Consider the following 18,173-nt stretch of genomic DNA (forward strand, 5'->3'; position numbering starts at 1 on the left):
GTTCAGCTTGGAGAAGAGACGGCTGAGGGGGATATGATAGAGGGCTTTAAAATAATGAGAGGTCATGAACAAGTAGATGTGAATCGGTTTTTTACATTTTTGGACAATAAAAGGACTAGAGGGCACTCCATGAAGTTAGCAAGTAGCACATATAAGACTAATCGGAGAAAATTCTTTTTCACTCAACGCACAATTCAGCTCTGGAATTTGTTGCCAGAGGATGTGGTTAGTGCAGTTAGTGTAGCTGGGTTTAAAAAAGATTTGGATAAGTTCTTGGAGGAGAAGTCCATGAACTGCTATTAATCAAGTTGACTTAGGGAATGGCTTCTGCTATTACTGGCATCAGTCGCATGGGACCTTCTTAGTGTTTGGGTACTTGGCAAGTACTTGGCAAGTACCCAAACACCCAAATACAGTACAGGGGGTGGAAACAGGATGCTGGACTTGATGGACCCTTAGTCTGACCCAGCATGGCAATTTCCTATGTTCTTATGTTCTTTAGAAAAGTGACAATCTTTTCCATAGACTAGAATAGGAGCTAGGCAGCAGCAACAGCAAAGCACTTTTTCGAGATGCTCTTTCCTGGAGCTGGAGTAAATATACATGGCATTATGGACACTGGGAGGTAAATAAAAAAAATGGCATAACTATGTGCTTATCAGCCCTTTGTATGCTAGTCTGAGCAAAGTGAAAATTTAATGGAGCTTGTATGGTAATTCTGCCTCTTGTGCATCCCCAAGTTTCTTAACTGAGCTATGCTAATTTTTTTTCTTTTACTTTACAACATATCTTCCAGATTGATCCTTTTCTGATAGTTGCTATTTAGCAAAAATCTGAATACCTGGAGATATTTCTCCTCCGGAGCCCAAAATGAATGGGGGTTGAACAGATCCCATGTTAGCTCAAGGGTCAAGAGAATATTTCCTTCAATCAAGAGAACAAAGAGGCATGCTTTCCTGAATTCAGTTATAGATTATACTAGACAGCAGTTTTGCTATAAAAGGAATTACCCTGAAAAAATGTTGTTAAAAATGTATTTTAGAATCGAATCTAGATCAGTATTTGACTGTGGAGTCCAGCTGGGAAATTACAGGCAGTACAATAGCTGGCAGAAGATGAGTTCTGTACAGAGTCAATCAGTGGAGAGTCTTATTCAAGCACAAACTAGTGATTAGCAGAGACTGTGCACTCAAATAATCCTCTCAACCTCATAGTTGCTTAGTTGGATTTTTATTAGGCGTCATTGGCAGCTGCCTGGCTTTAGGATGGGTTCAAGCTTTCCACTCATGTTATAATGAATGGCAATCAGTGGAAATTTAAGTCCACAGTAGTCTTCTGCACTTTGAATAAACTTGCCTTTTATCTTGAATTCAGCTACAGTTCTTGTCTCTTCCACCTTCACGGGGAGGCAGTTCCACGCATCCACTACCCTCTCTGTAAAGAAACATTTCCTTAGATTACTCCCGAGTTTATCCCCTTTCACCTTCCTCTCATGACCTCTCGTTCTTGAGCCTCCTTCCCATTGAAAGAGACTCGCCTCCTATGCATGGAAACCTTGGAAGAATTAAATGTCTTTCTCCTTTCACCCTTATCTTGCCTTTCCTCTAGGTGTACATGTTTAGATCTTTACATCTGTCCCCATATGCTTTAGAATGAAGACTACAGACTATTTTAATAGCCACCCTCTGGACTGACTCCACTGGTTTATATCAATTTGACGGTGCAGTCTCCAGAATTGTACACTCTGTTCCAAATGAGGTCTCACCGGGTACTCATACAGGGGAAGTATCACCTCCATTTTTCTGCTGACCATTCACTCCTTATCCAATCAAGCATCTTTCTGGCTTTTGCTGTTGCTTTATCCACTTGTCTGGCCATCAGATACAATCATCCCCAGATCCTGCTCTTCTTTCTTGGTTAAAAGAATTTCACCCCCAATATTGTACCTCTCCCTTGGGGTTTTGCAGCTTAAATGCATAACCCTGCATTTTTTTGCATTAAATCTTAGCTGCTAGACCCTAGATCATTCTTTGAGTTTTACTAGATTTCTCCTAATATTTTCTATACCTTCTTGGCTATCTATCTTGTTGCAGATTTTGGTATCATTGGAAAATAGACAAACCTTTCCCGACAATCCTTCCACAATGTTGCTCCCTGTAAGGGAGTGTGTTCCTACATGCACTATATGGACCCTGAGGTGGGAAACAGGAGCAGCGCATTATGATGACATCATCATATCAGGGCTATTTCAGCCCAAGCCCCCACAGTGCTTCTCTGCCTCAGCAATAGGTCTCCTATTCTCCAGTGGGTGTGTTGCTACAGCGATGTTCTCCTGCATCCCTGGCTCCTGCCTTGTTCTCCTGCTCCAGCCTTGTCTTCTTGTCCAGCTCATCTTGTCCTCTCTTGCTGTCCTACTTTGCCCTGTCCTGCCTACTTGCCTTGTTGGTCCATCTCCTGCCTTCTGTGTGTTATTGTCTCCCTTCAGCCTGACTCTTTGGCTTGACCTCTTGCCTGGACCCCCAAGTACTCTAGATTGCTGCCTGCCTCTAACCTCCTGTGTGGACCCTGTCTGTTTTCATTCACTGCCTGCCTCTGACCTTTTGGCCTGGTCATCGACTATTCTCAATTGCCAGCTCTTGGTGAGGGCCTACAGGTGCATCAACCTCACCACAGCTGCAAGGGTCCATAGCAGTCACAGGAGAAGCGGAGGATGTGTCTTCTAGAATGCTGGTATTGAAAGACTAGCGAGTGAGGAAAGAAATCTGGATTAGATTTGGGAGTTGAATTAAAGGCCTCAATCCCACAAGAATTTGCTGAGCTATATAAATGGTCAAACTCCTCAAGGTATTTGTCATTTTTGTCATGCTAAAATCAAATTATTCTGGCTGGTTTAGAGTATATAGCTGTCCTGCATGTTTTTTGGACACCTCTCAGTGCTGCAGAATAGCTATCAGTAATTTTAACAGAAATGCCTTCCAAGTTCCAGGTTCATGCATAAAGATGACTTTCTATATTTTGAGAGAGAGAATGCAATGTGTTTCACATGTTATCTAAAAGGATTTCATTCAGAGGGGAACACACAAATAAAAAGGAGAGTAAACAGAAAGAAACAAAATAATTCAACCTGTTTGTAAAGTTTTCAAGATTAGGCACAAAAGAGGCCAGCATTAAATTCACAATTGTATAGTAAGAGAGTTATAAACATATATAATGTTTAACGCTTATGATAATATCAGTAGCCCCACTTTCAGTATTTGTATTTTCTACTTGCAAAGCATACTCTAATATTAACATAACTAGAATATGCAGTAATACCTGTCTTGAAAGTCAGTCTTATAATACTGATAATAAGAAGAGTAAATGCAGTTTTCTGATAAATGTATACTGTAGTTACAAGAAAAATGCAATTTAATAATTGCAACGGAGTAACTACATCAAAGAGCATGATACCATTGAAATCTACAAGTAAACAGGTGGTGAAGGCAGAGAAGGCGTCACCCCCCCCCCCCCCCGAGATGTGGGTGGGTTCAGAGGTGCCCTCCTGTCTCTGTTCCGAAGCAGAAAGTATTGGCAGGTGTGCGGATGGTGTGAGCGGTGAGTGCCACTGTTTGATGCTTGGCTAACCCCAGCTGCATTCCATGCTTGTTTTCGGTTCCTCTAAACTTTAGAGTTGAGTAGTATTTTGTGCCTGTTGGCATAGCAACATCTATATTGGTAGCCGGGGCTCTCCCTCTGGGCTGTTTAGTGCTTTTTATAACTTTTTTAAAAAACCATTATATCTGAAACCTTCTGCAACAGAAAGAAGCATCAGTTGGAAACGCCTGTAGTTTAGTTTCTTCTTAAAACTCGACGTGGCATTGTGATACCAATAAAGTAAAAAAAAAAAAAAGTCAGAGTGTGATTTACTAAATTCTTGTCTATGGGGGTGGGGAGAGGGAACTTTAGTGAATGAAGACTATAGTTTGCAATTTATGTGTGCAATATTTTGTTTATTAAATAATATTTTTATAGCTTAAATCAGATGTTTTTTGACATTGTAATATGGAAAAATATGTAGGATTGCTGCAGATTTTCTTTTATGTTTCAGGATCCACCTGTTTAATTGACTTAATCGTCTGAATCAGGTGAATTTAATGTCTATGAAAGGGACCTGCTAATATTAATAATATGGATCAGGCATAGTAGAAGGTGAGTGAAACTACACTATTTAGCTTTGCCAGTATAGTCCAGTTTTAATCTGGGATACATCTGAGGGTATTAAGGGAACTTAAGTTCTGGCAGCACTGCTGCTGACCTTTTCAATGCTTCTTTAGAATCAAGAGTAGTTCCAGAGAACTGGAGATGGGCAGATGTGGTTCCCATTCACAAAAGTAAAAATAAGGAGGAGGCTGGGAACTACAGGCCAATTAGTCTGATTGCTGTGCTGAGCAAATGAATGGAATGGCTGCTAAAACAGAGAATAGTGCTGCTTCTGGAATCCCAATGTATTGCAAAACCTGAAGCAGCATGGCTTTTACCAGATGTAGGTCCTGTCAGATGAATCTGATCAAGTTCTTTGATTGGGTAATCAGAGAGTTGGATCAGGGCAGAGCGCTAGATGTAGTGTGACTTGGATTTCAGTAAGGCCTTTGACACGGTTCCACATAGGTGACTTATAATTAAATTGAGCACTCTTGTTATGGGCAAAAAAGTGACTGAATCTGGTTAAGTGGGAGGCAACAAAGGGTAGTAGTAAATGGAGCTCACTCTGAGGAGAGGGATATTACTAACAGGTTACCACAGGGGTCAATCCTTGGGATGATTCTTTTCAGCATTTTTGTGAGCAACATAGCAGAAGAATTATCAGGAAAGGTTTGTCTTTTTGCTGATGATACCCAAATCTGCAATAGGGTAGACAGCTAGGAAGGTATGAAAAACATGAGGAGGGATCTAGCAAAGCTGAAGGAATGGTCTAGGATCTGGCAGTTAAGATTTAATGCTAAAAAATGCAATTACACATTTAGGGTGCAAAAACCCAAGGGAGAAGTACAGTACAGGGGGTGAAATTCTTCTAAGCATGAGGGAAGAGCAAGATCTGGGGGTGATCATGTCTGATGATCTTAAGGTGGCCGAACAGGTGGATAACATGATGGCAAAAGCCAGAAAGATGCCTGGGTGCATAGGGAGAGGAGCTGTCAGCAGAACCAAGAGGTCAAAACATGGCTCTTCAAACTGGCCTACCCTGATTCGGATCTTACATAGCGCCCCACCCCCCTCCCTTCCATCCCTAAGACAAGGCTTTTCAGTGTACATAGTGCCTTTTTTCTTGTTTTTTTGTGCATTTATTTCACATAGTGTATATATCTTACATAATGTATAAGAGTATTTCACATAATGTATCAGAGTTCCTCAATTTGCTCTTCTATTTGTATAAAGTTGAGCGCAGTGCCTTCCCCGGAAAGCACAGTTTACCACGTTATATTGTAACTCTCTCGGTGGCTCCCTTTCACTCACTGGTCCTTTTCCTTCCCTGCCTACATTTCCATCCTTTCCTCGTCTCTCCTTTTCTAACTGCTCCCTCTTCCCTCCCCCTGGTTTTATGTATTTTCCTCCTCTCTGTTACATTGTAAACCGACATGATGTTCCAATGAATGTCGGTATATTAAAAGTCAATAAATAATAAAGAGGTGATATTGCTCCTCTATAAGTCCCTAGTGAGACCTCCTTTGGAATATTGTATTCAGTTCTGAAGACAGTATCTTCAAAAGGATATAACCAGTTGGAGCTGGCCAGAGGGTGGCTTCTAAAATGGTCAGTGGTTTTCTTTCTCAGGCATACATGGACAGACATAAAGATCTGTATACCCTAGAGGAAAGGCAGGATAGACATTTAAATACTTCCAAGGTGTCCATGCAGAGGAGGTGGGCCTCTTTATAAGGAAAGTGGACCAGTGGTGAAATGGATAACACATCTGACTATGGATCAGGAGAGTCTAGGTTCAATTCCAGGCTGGCTCAAAGTTCCCTTGTCTTCTTTTGCAAGGCTGTTCTTTGAATGGAAGAATAGCATAATGGTTAAAGCAGCAGGTTATGAACCAGGGACGCTACCGTTTAAATCTTTTTGCTGCTCCTTGTGCCCTTAGGCAAGTCACTTTCTTCTCCATTGCCTCAGGTACATACTTTAAAGGTGAATTTTAAAAGCCTGAGGTGTGCATTAATTAGGGGATGCGTGAATACGTTGGGCTCATGCACGCCGAGCGGATTTTTAAAACTGCCCGGATTCATGCGTAAATACCGCAGCCTGCACATCTTGGAACTTCTCAAAAGGGGGCAGGACATGGGCAGTACATGGATATTTTAGCCCCCTGCCGTGCAACCTTACTTCTGCTATGTATGACATGAAAGTATATTAAAAAAAAATAAAGAGCCATTTTGGAGTGGTTTAAAGGTTCTGGGATGAGTGGGGGGTGTACAGGCTATCAAAACAGAGGAGGGTGACTACTTTATAAAATCTGCAAACAGATCACAGAATAAAAAGGCTAATAATAAAATGTTGACGTGAATCTCCTTTAGATGTGACAGGTTGAGATTCTAAAACCTACTATGCCACCAAAGGGCTGAGCGTGCTGTAATGTACGTATGGGATAGTCATGATATTCCTCGATAGAGATGGTATATCTTTTGAGGAAGAGTGCAGTAATTTTCTTACAGCATTTCTCTTTTGGCCTTTCATCGAACTTTCGGAGCAGAGATCTAATGTGTGCAATGGATTATGGAAAAGTGCATATTTATTTTAATGGCAATTTTTAAAACTCAATTAACTAAAGCCCAAAATACAATGTAATCTGAGGACTGGTCAATCACAAAACAGACAAAAGGTCTCTTCAGTAGTAAATTTTTATCTCAATATATTCTACCGCTACACAGAACTTTTTTTCTTGTTTTTTTTCTTTTTTCTTATTTGTAGGACCTTCAAGAAATCAGAATGTTACAATTACCGTACATCCTGTTTTAACTCATCAGTCCAATTTTATTGATAATTACTTATTTTTTCTTGTTTTGAATATAATAAAAAAAACAACCCAGATTTGGAAACAAAACTCTTCTTGCAAAAAATGCTTCTTGTCTTTTTTTATGTATTGAAGATCTTTCACTCAACAGTCTTTTTTTTACCAAAACAGTCTTTTGAAATGATTGAAATTCATATACAGAATCAAAGAATGTCACTTATCTTAATGTACACCTTAATTTTTAAAGCTCTCCAGTGCACCTGCCTTTTTACCCCTCTAGTACACAAATCACTAGACTTCTATGCAGTTCCTCTAGAGTTTCAGCTGCGAGCATGGGGCGTGGGAGGGAGGGGGAGGCATCACTTACCAAATGACTAAAAATGAATACAGTCTAGAAACAGAGAAACACGACAGCAGAAAAAGACCATATGGCCCAATCCATCCAGTCTGCCCACCTGGCCTGTTGATATGTTGATAGTGATAAAATCAATATGATGAGAAGCAGAACTTCTAATGTATGTTCTTGATTGTAGCAAACTGAACTTGTTTTAAGAACATTTAAAAAATATAGCTTTCTCCCACTGGTGTTTGTTTCTCGATTCCTAGCAAGCAAGAGTGCTTTTTCACTGTGCTCGGATACACTGTGCCTCAAGTAAAACACTTAGGACCTGATTTACTAAGCCTTTTTCCCTAGGCACAAAATGGGAGAAAATCTTTAGTAAATGATCTCCTCAGATTGTAAGTTCTCCGGGGCGAGGATATCTACTGTACCTGAATAGAGCCCGCCTTGAACATGGGTTTGGAAAGGTGAATAAGTCAATCTATAAAGGATAAAGCAAAACGAATCCACTTTGGTGCCCAGAGCCATTCATTCACTGAGAGTATGGTAGTCCTGCTAATGCAGCATGCATCGTAGCTTCCTTTAAGTGCACTCCACTTCCCTTATTGAAGATATCGTGACAACAACGAGGATACGGTGGAATCTCTTCAGTGTGTCCTAGCACAGAGAGTTATAGCTTTAGTTTACAACTCATGAGAAATCAATACTTTCGAGAACTTAAACTTAAGGTGCAAAACATAGCGTTAAAAGAGCTGGCACAAGCTAGCCAAATAGCTATGCAAGACCTGGGCCGTTGTCAGTCAAGCGTGTGTTTGCCACCTGATTCCTTCAGCGGTCAGGATCTTGGTGAATTTTTTTTTTTTAATGCCTATTGTCCATCTTCATCTTGAACAATTATGAAGCAATAGCTAGTACAAAAATACTGAAGCTTCATGATTCTCAAAACACAGACAAAAAAAACCAAAAACCAAAAATCAAACAGGTAAAAAAACAAGAAAACTCGGTACAATCTGGAATGAGCCTTCATGCTATCTCACAACAAATATCTACACAACTTCTGATAGCAGAAAAAAGTAAGAAAAGGAATTAACAGAATGGGGATGTGAAATGCAGCGAGGAGAGCATATTAATGAAAGACAGTAGCTCTGAGAGTGTAAATTAGTGAGTACTCATTAGTTCCACTGAAGTCGATGGAGTCAGGGTGGGGTTTCACAGCAACTTACAGCAAATGTGCAACAAGGTGACCATAGATTGTTGGCACTTTTAAATTACTGGCACTGTGAACAAGGTTGAGGAGGAAATTATAGTACAGGGAGCCATACTAGTGTCTTCCACGTTCAGGAGCAGTTCTGTCATTAGACAAGGTGAGGTGACTGCCTCAAGTGGAAAGATTTTGGGGATAGCAAAACATGCCCCCCCCCCCAAGACTCCGTTAGCAGCTGCCTTGCCTTGCCAAAGGAGGGCCTGGCAGGCCTCTGGCAGATCCTATCCCTCTGTGGCCTGAAAAGCAAAGCCCAGTAGGGCTGTGGTGGACCCCATCCCAATGCAGCCCAAAATGTGAGACCCAGCAGGGCTGCGGCAAACCCCATGCCACCACAGACCAAACAAGGGCCACGGTGGATCCCAACCTGCCATAACCAAAGAGAGACCCTAGAGTGTGTGTATGTTTGTGAGAGTGTAGCGTGTGTGTGTGTGAGAGAGAGAGGATAAAGTTTGCGCAGCCCCCTCCCTCAATCCACAACAATCTCAGGGAGACTGGAAATCAAAAGATCCCAAGTATGGAGAGTGGGGAATTTTTGTTATTAGTGTTATTTGTTGGGTGTTATTTGAAATGTCTGTTTATTGTTTTTTGAGCGCTTTTAAAAACATCTTTTGAGTTTAATTATTGAATGATCTGTTCATCAGCTGTTTTGAAATATTTAAAGATGAATTATAAAAGCTGGATGCGTGCCAAAATTGGGAGATGGGTGTGCATTTGGCACTTGCAAGTGTCCACCCAATTTTATAAGGCATGCAGAGGCTCGTATAAGTGCCAGTGCCCGAATATCTCGCATTGGCCAAAAAAGGGGCGTGTTGTGGGCAGGATATGGGTGTTCCGGGGTAGGGCCAAGAGTTGTGCGTGCAAGTGTGCTTAGGTCCCGTGCTGCGTAACTTTACTTCTGCTGCGGAAGAGGTATAAGTTTAAAAAAATTAAAAAGTTAAAGGCATCTGTGAGGGGTTTGAGGGATGTGGGGTAACTGGCAGGAGTGCAGGCTAAAGAACCAGGGAGGTTGGGATGACCTAGCAGAACACTGGGCAAACTGGTGGATGAACTGGTGAAACTGGTCCTTGGGAGCTGCACGTCTGTAAGCCGATTTACGCTGCTGGGTGTGCACAAGCTTAAAAGCAGGGGCACAGATACACACTTCTAGGCTATTTTATAACATGCATGCATTGGTGTTGCATGTTATCCCCTTACAGTTGGACAGCAGCATGTCTAAGGTACTGCCCATTACCCACATCCCTAGTTGCCTGTAGCAGCTCAAGGGTAGAATCTCAGCTACAAAATAGTTTTCCAACCTTGTTTGTGTCTGTGTACATGAGAAAATGAATCTCATGTATCGCTGCAGGGAGGAGATCTCAGGGACTAGGACAGGAAATAAGAGTGGGAGAGGGACAGTGATGGGGAGAAAAGAAGGTGACAGGCTGGGAGGAGGAGTATGAAAAGGAGAGGACTAGGGAGAAGGGAGGGAGAAAGGATAGGAGATGGGGAAGGTTGGGGAAGTAGAAGAGATCAAGAATCTGGGATGGGAGGAGGGAGAGAGAAGGTGATTCTGGGATTGGGGAAGGGGAGTAGGAGGGATGGGTGTGTATTTCAGGATCTAGAGAGATGAGAGAGGTAAGAAGGGAGAGGTAAGAAGGAAGGGATGGAATCCAAGATCAAGGGAAAGAGGATATGAATTGCATAGGAGGTAGGTGATCCTACCATCCCCTCTCTAACCTGCCACCCAGTCTGGCATACTAAAATACCCACCTGGCACCAATCCCTTCACTCACACATACATAAACAACTCCCCTCTCTCACATATAGATTCACGCCCCCAGCTGATCCCCCTTATCACCCAGCCTCACCCCCAACCTACCCTTTCCACACCTCACCAAAATGATCAACCTTTGCTCTCTCTGCTCCAGGCTCCTGCCCTTCAATGACAAAAAGGGAGGGGTTGGATTAAGGAGCAAAGTATCTATTCTATCTTTGCTTCAGGCTCATCCATCCCCCTCCTGTTTGCTGCATGCTTCCTGGGAGAAAGAAGGACTGGATCAGGAAGCCGAGGGCCGTTCTTTGCCAAGTGAAATTAAGCACAGCTGGAAGGCAGCAAATCTTCAGTCAGCCTGCTGCCCCTAGACTTTTGCAACCGAGGGTACAGGCCTAATGTGCCTATTGATAAATCTAGGCCTGCCAGAAGCAAGAATTTTCAGAAGAATCAACATCCTAGAACAGAAGGCTACTGTGTGAGAATGACAGGGAGTAGATTCAGGAGTAAGATAAAATAATTCTTCATAGAATGGATGGTGGATGAGAAAATGGGTGGAATAGATGGGTCTTGTAGTCATTATCTTCTGCCATATTTTGTTTCCATTTTGATATGTACCATGCTAGGTATTTAATTAATAGACTAGTTCAGCTGAAGCCTGTACAAGATAGGCCTTTTTGGTCTTTATCTGCCATCATTTATTATGTGAGTTTGGTGAATATACATTTTTTTTTAAAGATGTTCACTTGAACATTCAAGGCATTTACCTCAGGAAGCAGAAAAATGTTTTGGTTTCACAGAAGGCATGGCCGCCATATATTCCCTCAGCTTTGCCCCCAAGTAGCCTCCAAGCTGCTGCATAACTCCACTTTTTTTGCCTCAGGCAGGAATAACTCTAGGTAGGATGGCCACCCGGCTGCTAGGCCCATTCATTTTAATGGCAGCTGGTCTGCAGCTGCTGCTATGTTGGCCCTGATTTTTACAACTCATTCTCTTTTGGGCCACACTATCCACCTCTCTTTCCCAACCTTAAATGCCTATTTTAGAGTTTTTCCCCTTCTATGTAATTGAAGGTTTCACCTCTGCTTCTTGGTCTTGGTCCATGAGGAGCTCTGCCACATTTCTTCACTTTTTTCCTTTGTCTTTTCTTTCCTTGCCTCCTTTCATCTGTCCCCCTTCTGTGTGATCTGTTTTCTTTCTCCTCCTGTTTATAAAACTGCATTTCCAAATGTTGCACTGACTTTATACTGCCTGTATTTGTTTTCCCATTTCCTCCCTCTTCTTTTCTTACGCTCCTCTTCCTTTCTTGTGCCATGTATTCGTCTCCCTTCCCTCTGCATGCTTATTGCTATATGGCAGGGGCAAGCAAACTTCTTGAGCCTCGATCTCCCCTTCCAGCCGTATAATTTGTTGGGCCCCCCACCCACCAAAGTTGGGTTACATAATGTATATAATATATATTTATATATGTGTACGTGTGTGTGTTTATATATAGTCTCTCTCGCACACACAAAAAGACCCCTAGGCAAGCACTCATTCTCTCACACATGCCAAATAATGGGCACTCACGCCGCCAGCCAGAAGCTCAAATTTCCAGTTTTGATTCCTTTCAGGTTGCTGTTAGGAGCAATCAGATACACACAACAAACACAAAGAGAAGGAGATACCACACTACATCCAGACAAGCACCTCACAGTCGGGCTGATACAGTAAAGTCTGCGGGAGAGCGGGCGAATGCCCGCTCTCCTGTGCGTGCGATTCAGTATGCAAATTAGGCTTGGTGGTAAAAACAGGTAAAAAGGAGGCACTAGGGACACCAGCCCGTCCCTAACACCTCCTTTTGGACCGGAGAGGCAGCTGTCAGCGGGTTTGACAGCCGACGCTCAATTTTGCCGGTGTCGGTTCTCGAGCCTGTTGACAGCCATGGGTTCGGAAACCAGACGCCGGCAAAATTGAGCGTCCGGTTTTCGACCCACGAGCCGCCATGATATTAAGTTGGAGGGTGCACAGAAAAGCAGTTTTTTACTTTCCCAGTGCCTTTGGGTAGGCGCTAATTTCTGAAAGTAAAATGTGCAGCTTGGCAGCACATTTTCCTTTCTGAATTGCGTGGGAATACCTAATAGGGCCATCAACATGCATTTACATGTTGCGGGCGCTATTAGGTTCAGGGGAGTTGGATGCGCGTTTTTGGACCCTTACTGAATAAGGGGTAACGCTAGCACGTCGAAAACGCACATCCAATTGAGGGTTAACAGTGCGCTCCATCGGCGGGTTTGACCGCTGATGCTCAATTTTACCAGCCTGTCCCTAACGCTTCCTTTTGGACCGGAGCGGTGGCTGTCAGCGGGTTTGACAGCCGACGCTCAATTTTGCCAGCATCGGTTCTCAAGCCCGCTGACAGCCACGGGTTCGGAAACCAGACGCCAGCAAAATTGAGCGTCTGGTCCTTCGGAACGCACCGTACTGTATCAGCCCGAGTAATAGCAGCACAAATTCCTTCCACTGCCAGACACATTTGGGCCGATGCAGTAAAGTGTGCTCAGGCTGAGCGCACCATTAGCCCCCGTTTGGCCGCGCGTTTTCGACGCGCTATTTTTACCCCTTATACAGTAAGGGGTAATAGTGCATGGAAAACGCGCGGCCAACCCCCCCAAAACTAATAGCACTCGCAACATGCAAATGCATGTTGATGGGCCTATTAGTTATTTCCGTGCGATAATTTCCGTGCGATACAGAAAGTAAAATGTGCAGAGAAGCCACACATTTTACTTTCAGAAATTAACGCCTGCCCAAAGGCAGGAGTTAATTTCAGCTGGCAAAGGGAAAGTGTACAGAAAAGCTGAAAGAATTGCTTTTCTGTACATCCTCCGACTTAAGTCGGAGGCCCCAAAATTAAAAAAAAATTAAAAATTAAAAAAAAATTAAAATCTGCTTGTGGCCTGCGGGTTGGAAGACAGACGCTCAATTTAGCCGGCATCCGTTTTCCCAACCCATGGCTGTCAGCGGGTTCGAGAACCGATGCCGGTAAAATTGAGCGTCGGCTGTCAAACCCGCTGACAGCATCCGCTTCTGTCAGAAAGGAGGCTCTAGTGTCCCTAGCGCCTCCTTTTACCGCGGGCCCTAATTCAATACTGAATTGCGCGCCCAAGATACTGGCCTGTGAGTGCGTCGGGAGAGCGGGCACTCGCCGGCTCTCCTGGGACTTTTACTGTATCAGCCCGATTGTGAACTAATACAAAACCTTACAAAAAAGACACTCAAAATCTATACTGCAAACCTATCATAAAGTAACAGTAGTAACACCAAGAACTCAAACAAGAACCCTACCTGTGAAAAAGCAGCACTGTAAATATTACACTGGGGAATACCAATATATCACCTACTGGGGAAACAAAACAAACCCAATTGTTATAGACCCCTACACAGACTCTACATGCTAGCAAAATCTCTCACCTTGGTCACAGTCACAGAGCAGAGACAGATCCTCACCAAATACAGAATAAAGGATCACAAGTTGGAACCAGCAATATGCAAACAAAAACTGAAATGGAAACCTCAAGAAGCCAAAATCTGTCTGCAGTGTAACGATAGAAAAACAATAAAATCAAGACACATAAAGCATCAATTATAACAGTAGAATCATACTAAGAAAAGAATAAATATTTCAAAACTACTGATAAATAGAACAACATTTATAAAAGTGATATACATTTTTTAAAATTTCCCAAGCACCAATAAAATATTTCAAAACAGCACACATATCAAATATGGGTACTTGACTTCCAGTCATCCTGAGATTGTCGAGGATTAGAGGGCTAGGGGGACACCCAAACTTTATCCTCTCTCACTCACACATGCACTCTTGCATGTTTATCCTCTCTCACACATACACATTTATTTTATTTATTTAACATATTTCTATACCGGACTTCATGAATGGGATTCATATCAGGCCGGTTTAAATGGAACTAGGGGATAAACCAGAGTAACCAAACAAGAAGGCCGAAACAAGTAAAGTTACATTTAACAAGGGGATTGAACTTGGGAGCTATAGTAGCTAGGAAGTAAACAGGGAGGAAAAACTACATATAAATCATATAAGTCAGGTTATGAGATTAGAATACATGCTCTCATGCATACCCACACACTCTCATACACAGGCTCTAAGTCCCTTTCCCCTCCCCATACACACAAAAGCTCTTACTCTCCCAGATTCCCTCATATACACACAGGCTCTCACCCACACAGACCCCCAGGCAGGCACTCATTCTCTCACACACATACATACAGATCAACCCCCAGGTAGGCATCCATTCTCTCTCTCTCTCTCTCTCACATACACACACACACACAGACCCCCATTCTCTCTCTCACACACACACACACACACATACACATAGAGAGACCCCCAGGCAGGCACTCATTCTCTCACACAGACACACACAAGCTCCCATTCATATACATACACACACTAACTTTATTTATTTATTTAAAACTGTTTCACCGTTGCACAGACGGATCCATCTCAGCGGTTTACAATTAATCATAGTATTTAAAATAGGCAGAAATGGAAAAATTACAATTATTATATTATAAATATATATCTAAATATCTAAATTTTAAAACTATTAATTACATAGTAAAGGTAAAAAGTAAAAACAATAAAAGGTAGAAATTAAAAGACCTTATTAAAAAATATCGTCTCCTTCTCTTTCTTTTGTCGGCAGCCTCGGAATCTCTCTCATTCCTGCTGTCGCTGTCATTGCCGCTGCGTGGCTTTTGGGGAGGAGTCGATTGCTTGTCGCTGCTTCTGGTACTGAAACCCGTTCTGCTGCCTCCTCTTCTGTGCAGGTCCCGCGATATTAAAAATCTAGCAAGTTCTAATACCGCATGCCTGCACAGATGGGAAGGGTGTCCTTCTCTGCTCAGTTGCCGGTGGGATGAGGTCCACTGGTGACTGCGCTCTCTATTTTTTGGCCGCCAGTGGGATTGTGTCCACCAGCAGCCCAATGCACCTTCCCCCATGGTATGACATTCCACTAGGCCCCAGACAGCAGAGGCGGGCACTCTTGTCTTTTTGTCCCGGCCTCTGGTGGCCCCCTGAGGGGGCACGCCCCCCTGCCATTTGCGCACCCCTGCTATATAGTGATGTTAGTTATTGATGATATTGAAATCCTGGAATATCATGCACTGAAACAGGTATAGTGCCTGTTGAGGTACTTCTAGCATCTGGGACAGTGGTAAAGTGATATGGACTACATTCAGAAAGCTTGGGCTGCAGTTCCCCTGGGGTAGAGGAAGGAACAGAGCTGGTGGGGGATAAGTGAGAAGAACAGTATGAATGTAAGTGCCAGAGCTATTGATGCGTTAGAAGCTGAGAACATTACTCAAGGGGGATGATTGTTTTACTTAGCAAACACATCAAGATGATGAAATATTGAGCGAGCAATTGGTGGGGCATAAAGAGGCTACTGCACCATCATGAGATACTAAAGCAGCCACACTTTGAAAGTCACAAAGACCAGTGCAATCACCAGACCAGTTGAATTTGTAGTACAACCTTAAGCTACAAGGACGCCAGTTGTTGATGGTTAGCTCTTCTTAGATGATTCTGGCATGGTTAGTTGTCAGATGGACCCTAGCCAATGCTGATGTGTAATGCCTGGGGCATTTGACAGTCTGTGTGGACTAGTTGATGGTTTGACCTGGAAATAACTGAAGAGGAAGCAGGGCAGCAGCTGACTGGATGCTAGAAGTTTTAATAAAAATGTAGCTGTGCAAATCATGTTGGTGTGAGTTATTACACATTATGATGTACCTTTTCCATTCTCAGTTCTTAATGACTGCTTCTCCTTTCCTCTTCTTGCTTTCTTTCTTTCCTTAGCTATACTGTTTCCCCCACTACTTTCCCTTACTCTCATTTAGTTTCTTCTCCATTTGGCCATAGTCTATCCTGACCTTCCCCTTATCATATCACCATTTTGATTCTTTCCTGGCCCCATTACAGTTTCTTTACTCCTCCTTTGTTGCAATGCTGCTCGTGGGCCTAGCCGCAAGAAGCATCTTACCTCCGCCGCCAGTCTGCCCCCGATGCTGTCTCTTGCGGCCTGGAGACCGCCGCCTGTCTTCTGTGGTGGTCAGAGCTGCCGCCGTTTAGCCTCTGCGGCCGGGAGGCCTCCCACGCCATCCTCCAGCATGGCGTCTGGGCCGCTGTGCTTCCATGCAGCTTGGAGGCTGCCGACATCGTCCTCTCTCCTGCGGTGGGCTGGGCTGCCGCCGCTGTCCTGCCTTCATGGCCCAGTGGCTGCCGAAATCCTCCTCTTTCGGTGCAGCAGAAGGGAGCCGCCACCGTGCCCCCATGCAGCCTGGAGTCTGCCACACCCATCGTTCTGCTCCTGCTTCCTCTTCGCGGTATGGACGCCGCTCTCCATGGTCCTGCCTCCCAGGCATGCGGCCGTGCCTCTCCTGCCTTCTTAAAGGGCCTGTGCTGGGAGTAGCCCACTGCAGTCCTATCTGATGATGTCATCCGGGTGTCTCCACTTCTGCTCTATAAAAGGGCCCTTTGCCAGTCCTTCAGCGCCTTCGCAAGAAGCCAGTCCGCTCCTGGACTTCTCGTTGATTCCAACTTCTTCAAGGCACTCCACTCTTCATGGGAATTCCCTCATCGTCTTCTTTTGTGGTTCCTGGTCCTTCGTCCTGTCTTCGTCTATGTTTCCTGGTCTCTCATTGGATCATGTGTCCTCATCTTCAGATGTCCTTGTCTTCAAATGATCCTGATGTCTTCATCTTCAGATGTTCCACTCCAGGCATCCACTTCTTCCAGCTCCTCTCTTTGGATGCCCTCATCCTCGGATGTCCCTGGTGCCAGGTCCAGCCCTAGCCTCCCCTCGGCTGATTCCACTTCTTGATGACCCTCTCTGGGAATCTGCCACGCTGGGTCACTGAAGCCTTCACTCCGGTCAGAACCTGCTATGAGAGCTGCCTGGATCCTTCCGTCATCCTGAGTTTTAGCCTTGCCTTCGTCTATCCACTTATCAAGTATCTTCATTGATGTTCCTCATGTTCCTGTCTTCTGATGTCTCTTATTGAGGCGGCACCCCGGCATCACTGGGGAAGTTGGCATGCAGGGTTTAGGAGTGACCTCCATCAGGCATCTACCATGACAATCTGTACCCCATTGTGAAAGCTCCAGAGTAGCCTAATTGAATTGAGGCATATGCTGCTGCAGCCACGGTAGCCCCAGTACTATAGGGTGCATGGCCTTCTCTAAAACAAAAAAGGAGATAGTTTCAGAATGGAGAGCACTAGTCCGCAGACATACTGGTTCGGTGAGCTGGGTCGAATCCATGGAGTTAGCAATCTGTTATGGTTAAGCGGTGTTTGGGTGGATTCTCGGGTACTGTGGCAAATGACCACACCCATGGGGAGGAGCCCAGTGAGGTGCCACAGTACTGGGCTAAATGCAGGACACACAAACACAGAATAGTTCTTTATTAGACAGCTTGAAGTATACCACCAGAGATGGCAGTAGTGAGGTAGTCTGGATGTAGCAGTCTCAGGACTCTCGGCAGAGGGGACCCTTCTCACCCCGTTGGTAAAGGGGAATTCCAGTGTAGGTTTTCCAGTCAGGCAGTACTGAGGATGAGATAGACTGAGAGTTAGATTACTCACTAGATGGTTGCTGTAGGTATGTGATTCCACCAGGTTGAAGAAGATGATGCAGGCACCGAGGCAGGGAGAGCAGGCCCTTGAGGAGCGAGTACCTAATCCCTGTAAGGCACCTGAAATAAAGCAGAGGGCCCCTGAGGAGCGGGTACCCAGGTTAGCAATT

Source organism: Rhinatrema bivittatum, chromosome 1 (assembly GCF_901001135.1).
Source record: "Rhinatrema bivittatum chromosome 1, aRhiBiv1.1, whole genome shotgun sequence".
NCBI classification, from domain to species: Eukaryota; Metazoa; Chordata; class Amphibia; order Gymnophiona; family Rhinatrematidae; genus Rhinatrema; species Rhinatrema bivittatum.